This window comes from Canis lupus, chromosome 34, assembly GCF_048164855.1.
Source record: "Canis lupus baileyi chromosome 34, mCanLup2.hap1, whole genome shotgun sequence".
NCBI classification, from domain to species: Eukaryota; Metazoa; Chordata; class Mammalia; order Carnivora; family Canidae; genus Canis; species Canis lupus.
In genome coordinates, this window is record NC_132871.1 from 12,286,379 (window position 1) to 12,292,824 (window position 6,446).

The 6,446-nt window shown below is 43.0% G+C and overlaps 1 long non-coding RNA gene across 1 annotated transcript; it reads left to right on the forward strand.

The window, feature by feature from the left end:
• The first annotated feature begins 93 nt into the window (after positions 1-93).
• On the forward strand, positions 94-815 carry LOC140624266 (uncharacterized). The gene is made up of 2 exons (XR_012023756.1): positions 94-336; positions 696-815. It is a non-coding gene; the product is annotated as an uncharacterized lncRNA (long non-coding RNA).
• Positions 816-6,446: the final 5,631 nt, after the last annotated feature.

The following is a 6,446-nucleotide window of genomic DNA, read 5'->3' on the forward strand; positions in this document are numbered from 1 at the left end:
GCTAGTTAGTCCCTGCCCCTGCACAAAAACCTCCATAATCCTCTGACTTAAAAAAAAAACAAACAAAAAAAACCTCTGACTTGATTTTAATCATTCTTTGGTAATAACAAGTCCTACAGCCACTTTAGGTCTCCAACACAGTCCCAATTAAGAAGTTAGAATATCCAGTCCTGTACAGTAACCGACTCCTAGAATCAGGTGTAAAGGTGACACTGTCCCCTTCACCCCTCTGGGGCCTTCTGCAGCCAAGAAGCTGGGGCAGGGCGCAGGGTCCACCAACTGCTCCTTTCCTCCACCAACGGCTTCCAGCTGTCTGCCGCCATTTCACTAGCCACGGTTTGTTTCTGGGTCAAAGCAGGCAGAGGGAAGAGAAGAGGGTGGAGTAGGGGGAGAGGGAGAGACTTCTTCCCGGACTGGTCACCTCGTAGGTAGCTTCTCTCTTTATAAGCGAGGCTGTGAAATCGAGAGCCGCCCGTGCCCGGGGTGGGGCGCTCTCTCGGGGCCTCAGGGACCCACCATCCCCCACGCCGGGGCCTCTCACCTGAAGTCCCTTCATCAGCTGAAACTAGCCTCAGCTCCGCGTCACCGCTCCAGCCGCTCCCTGCTGAAGCCTAAGAGCTCCTCTAGGTGGCCCTATTGGACAGGAGCTCGGTTCCTTCCTCTTCCCCCACCTCCTGTCTCTCCCTCTCCCTCAGGCCTCCCCGTGCTGGCCCAGTCCCAAGCCCGCGCCAAGCTGCAGGAGATGTGCGTGAAGCTCTCTGAATGAAGACTTTGCAGTGAGAAAACAACTTGGAGGTGACAGGAGCTTCTAGACGGCCCTCCAGAGAAAAACTCTCTTCACATATCTTCCCTCCCAATCCTCGCCCCCCTGATATTTTGTTGTAAGACCCTGGTGCCATTTCCTGACACTATTCAGTCACTGGGAAAGCTTAGCCTGGGCCCTCTTCTGCCTCTGGCACGGATCCTACCCTCAGCCATGGATCCGTCCTGCTCAGGTCAGCCTGGGGTCGGTGAGCAGCTGCACTTGGTGCCATACTAAAGCCCTAGCCTCCAGCTCAGTGTCTCTTAGTAACAAAGGAGGCATTTTGGCCTCTCTGCTACCTTTCATTTTGTTTCCCAATTTATTCAGAACCTGGGTGGGAAAGACAGGTGCTATTTATTGAGCCCCTCTTTCTATCTTGAACGTAGGCGAAGGATCTGAAGCCTGTTACCACTTTTTAGATAATCCTTTTGAAGATCTCTATCCTCTTATGGCTTCTTTCTCTTGTTTGTCATATATTTTATCTTGATGTCTCAGCGACAACTTCTTATTTAACATCTTGAAATGTGGGCACCCCAGGTGGCTCAGCGGTTTAGTGCTGCCTTTGGCCTAGGGTGTGATCCTGGAGACCCGGGATCAAGTCCCATATTGGGCTCTCTGCATGGAGCCTGCTTCTCCCTCTGCCTGTGTCTGTGTGTCTCTCTCATGAATAAATAAATAAAATCTTAAAAAAAAAAAAATCTTGAGGGCAGCCCCGGTGGCTCAGCGGCTTAGCGCCGCCTGCAGCCCAGGGCATGATCCTGGAGACCCTGGATGGAGTCCCATGTTGGGCTCTCTGCATGGAGCCTGCTTCTCCCTCTGCCTGTGTCTCTGCTTCTCTCTCTGTGTGTCTCTATGAATAAATAAATAAAATCTTTAAAAAAATACTTTTAAAAAACAAATAAAAATAAAAAATAAAAAAATATTGAAATGTGTCATATGGGGGAGGGGCACCTAGGTGGCTCAGCCAGTTGGGTGTCTGCCTTTGGCTCAGGTCATGATCCCAGAGTCCTAAGATTGAGCCCGGCATTGAGCTCCCTGCTCAGCGGGGAGTCTACTCCTCCTTCTGCCCCTCACCCCTCTTGTGCTCATTCACTCTCTCTCAGATAAATAAAATCTTTTTAAAAATATATCAGGGATCCCTGGGTGGCGCAGCGGTTTGGCACCTGCCTTTGGGCCAGGGCGCGATCCTGGAGACCCGGGATCGAATCCCACATCGGGCTCCCGATGCATGGAGCCTGCTTCTCCCTCTGCCTGTGTCTCTGCCTCTCTCTCTCTCTCTCTCTGTGTGTGTGTGTGTGTGTGTGTGACTATCACAAATAAATTAATTAATTAAATATATATATATATATATCATGGGAAATAACTAGCTAAAAGCTTTTAGGGTTTTCTTGGGGAGTAACTGATTAAAACTATTTGAGGATGTTTATACAGCTCAGAAATGAAAATCTTTTAGATAAAACTTTAAAATACTTCAGAAAGGGGTCACCTGGGTGGTTCAGTTGATTAAGTGTCACACATCCAATGTCCAACCCTTGATTTCGGCTCAGGTCATGATCTCAGGGGCATGAGATTGAGCCCCATGTCAGGCTCTAGGCTGAACGTGAAGCCTGCTTAAGATTCTCCCTCCCCCTCTCCCTTTGCCCCTCCCCCCTGCTCGTTCGCACACATGCATGCTCTCTCACTCTTAAAAATATATATAATACATTTTTAAAAAATAAAATACTTCAGAAAGAAAAATAGCTTTTAGGGAGACTTGAAATTTTTCTTGACTTTGCCAAAGACTAGCTATATGACCTTAGGAAAGTTGTTCCATCTCTCCAAACCTAATTTTTTCATTTATGAAATTAAGAGTCTGGCCTAAAAGTCTCTCAGGTCCTTTTCCAACTCTTACCATGAATCTCTGAGACTCTGAAAGGAACTGAGAGAATATTTCTTTTGCTAAGTAGATACCTGCTGATATGGCATGAAGGTTAACACACAGGCTCCCGCGGTATTCATGAATATGACCCTTCCTCTACTCACTCAGACACAAACACTGAGTGCATACATCTTTAGACCAATAGATAGTTGCGTGCATAAAATTTAATCCTCGACCCAAGAAACTTATGAATATAAAGGAGAAGCAAGATTGTTTACAAACATTGTTAAATAATACATGATGCCTTATTTAGCCAAGAAACATTTACGGAGCACCTACCATTGTATGTACACAACACTGTGGGATGGTGCTTGGAGTGCATGGGTGCAGTTTCCTCCCAGAGCACCACCTTTACATATGCGGGATGTACCCACACAGAACCCATAATCAAGACCAGATGAAAGCAGAGCTATGGCCATATGACAGTCCCCAGCCCCAAATCCTCCCTCACACCCTTGGTCTTGTGCTTCCAAAGACAAAAACAAAGATCTTTCTTTTAGTAAAATGGTGGTGGTGCTTCTCTTCTCTTCTCTCTCTTTTTAAAGACGTGATAATCAGTCAGGATTCACTCTGTTTATAGTTTGACTACTTCATAGAAAAATGTGTCTATAAAACACCTGGTAGTTGTAAAAAGGCTTGGGTAAGGCCCAGGGAGCTGGATAAATATATGTTATTTACTCAGCTGTCCCAAGCCATCACCAATCTCCTTACACCCAAGGACTTTCTGACCTCTCCTAAATTTCATTTCTAATGTTCTTGCTACAAAGTTAGGTGCAAAAAAAAAAAAAGAAAAAAAAATCAGGAAAATCAAAGCCATACTTGCCTGAAAAACTATCAAGTACAAACATTCTTCATGCCATTTCAGGCATGCTTTGATATTCTGAACTAGAAAAGATGGTTGCAAATCCTTTTATCTGATATAGCAAACATACTAAATCCAAGTAAATGTTATTTGTGGATACAGTTCACCAAGTATCTCCTAAGCACCTGTGGTGTACCTGCTTCATTCAGTGCATAGAACACACCAGAGATTCTAGCATGTTCTCGAAGCCACACTGTCAGAGCAAACAGTGAGTTCCTCCCCTGGTCCTCACCTGCAGACAGTACTTGGTGGACTTTGATGTTGCTCTTTGCTGTTATCTCTAAGACTGAACCCTAACCCTGACTTCTTCCATTCAGTGACTTTTCCAAAATAAGTTATGTTCACCTGCTCAAATGCATCACCTTGTGCATTTTTAAAGGTTTTGACCTTTATTGTAGTAATAAACATTTAACTCACTCAGAATTAGTGTCAGGCAGGTTTCCACAGAGGTAGGCTCCTGCCTTACTAATTTTAGTCTAATTTTAGTATGGACTGAGTTGAAATCCCTTGTAGGCAGGATCCCTAAAGAGAGGATATTTCCATTGGAGACACATGTGGGAATATTGCTTATTGGGCAAAAGAGAAGGAACACAACCCAGAGAGGTATCCGAAACAGTAAGACAAGTGGGGGAAAGGTTCCAAATGGGCACAAAAGTTAGAAGGGGTGGTGCCATACTTAAAGTGATGATATTTTTCTAATCAAACACCAGGGCAGATAGCCTGACACATCATCTGAAAACAGAACAGATTACTTGAAATCTGGAATGTATGATCATCATCTTCACAGTAAATGAAGCCAGCAGCTGTTCAGAGTGAAAGTCATTAACAATAAGTCTCTATACATTGAGGGATCCAGAGGAGTGGGTGGGAAGCCCGCTGATGTCATCCATTTACAAGCCAGGGCTTCCTCACACAAAACAAAGAGGATTTGTTATGGAGGGTTTCCTGGAACCACTTGCTTTCAGCACCTAACAAAGGTGTAATCTACTTAACCAAAAAACAATGAAGCTTTGCTTCCGAACAGTCTGGGAATGCAAAATACCAGAAGTCAGAGCAAGCACAGGACAGACTGTCAGCTGTCCTTTACTTGTTCAGTTCTATGACTGCTTCCTCAACAGAATTCAAACATCATACTATTGTTTTTAATTAAATCCTCATTACTCTGCCTTCTCATCTTGTGCTTTCAATTTGAAACTTGGGAATTGTTTTGTTGCAAAGGAGGAGATTCAGAAATTCCAATTCTCCTACTTCATAAGAATGTTATGTTCAGCATAACGTAATAGGAGAAAAGCTTCCCTTTGTTGCCAACGCTAGAAGTCAACTCTTAGTTACGTACTTTGAGAATAATGCCTGGAAAATATTTTAACTCCAATTCCTAGCACCAATAGAGAAGTTTTCCATCTCTACTTTTAAGTTGTGTGCTTTTTCAACTCATATCCTATCAAAAGCTGATTTTACTTAAAATATGACATCCTAAGTTTATTTTAACCATTCAATATCTTGTGCTGTTTCATCATTTTAGTGCTAGGTGTATAGTTTTTTTTCTTTCTTTCTATATCTGGGCTTTAAATAGAAAACAGAAACTTAAAAGATCCATTTGAATATAACTAATATCAGTTATTTACAGCTGCAAATGATTAACTAAAAGTGGACTGAATTTACAACTTCACATAATAAGAAGTCCAGAGGTGTGGCATCTGCTAGTGGTCGGCTATTTCAGTCGCTGAATAACTTGTTGAGGACCTGGACTCTTCCCACATTTCTAGCCCATCATCCTTGGTGCACAGGTGCCCAACTACAAATTTGGCTAACACTCAGCTTTAGGAAGTACACGAAACAGAGGAACTTGTTAAATACCACCATAGGGGAGTAGTCAGCAAAATCCAGAAGTGATAGAGGAAATTTAAATGTGACTGGATATTTGATGATATTAAGGAATTTTTGTCAATATTTTTGGGAGTGATGAAAGTATTGTAGTTATATTTTGTTAAAAGAATGCACATCTTGGGATCCCTGGGTGGCGCAGCGGTTTGGCGCCTGCCTTTGGCCCAGGGCGCGATCCTGGAGACCCGGGATCGAATCCCACATCGGGCTCCCGGTGCATGGAGCCTGCTTCTCCCTCTGCCTGTGTCTCTGCCTCTCTCTCTCTCTCTGTGTGTGTGACTATCATAAATAAATAAAAATTAAAAAAAAAAAAATTAAAAAAAAAAAGAATGCACATCTTTTAGAGACACATGCTGACATACTTATAGCAGAAATGATATATCTGAGATTTTCCCCAAATGCCTCAAAATAATCCAGTGAGAGTGGGGAGTGAGGATGGGGGAATGACAGGCTATAAATAATAATAAATGGGAAGCTAAGTGATGAGTACATGGGGACTCATTATATAGTTCTGTTTTTTAATAGCAATTTTTAAAGATTTTATTTTATTAAAAAAAAAAAAAGAAATGACAAGAGTAAAAGGAAGAAAAAAGGAAGGGTCAGGTAAAGAATTCTCCTAACTTGGTCACCATTTGGGCCAATGAAACTCTACTGGGCTTTCACAGTCTGGGGCAGGAACTGACTGACAGTGACATCCACCTAGGTCTCCCCGGAATGGACCATCTGCTTCTTCAGAATGGCCTTGCTAAGGATGTCTCAGGAAATACTACCAACAACAGTCTAAGGGTAAGTACTCCCGCTATCTGCATTATTATGAGAAAATGGGGAAAAGCCTTCCTGACTTTTCTAAACTAAGACTCACCCCAAAAGCAACGTAATCCCACTGAAATAGTGTCATCAGGTCACAGAGTGTTAATCCTAGCCATATGGTCCTAAACAAAACATTTAGACAAAAATAAAATTCTAGTGATGTTCATTGC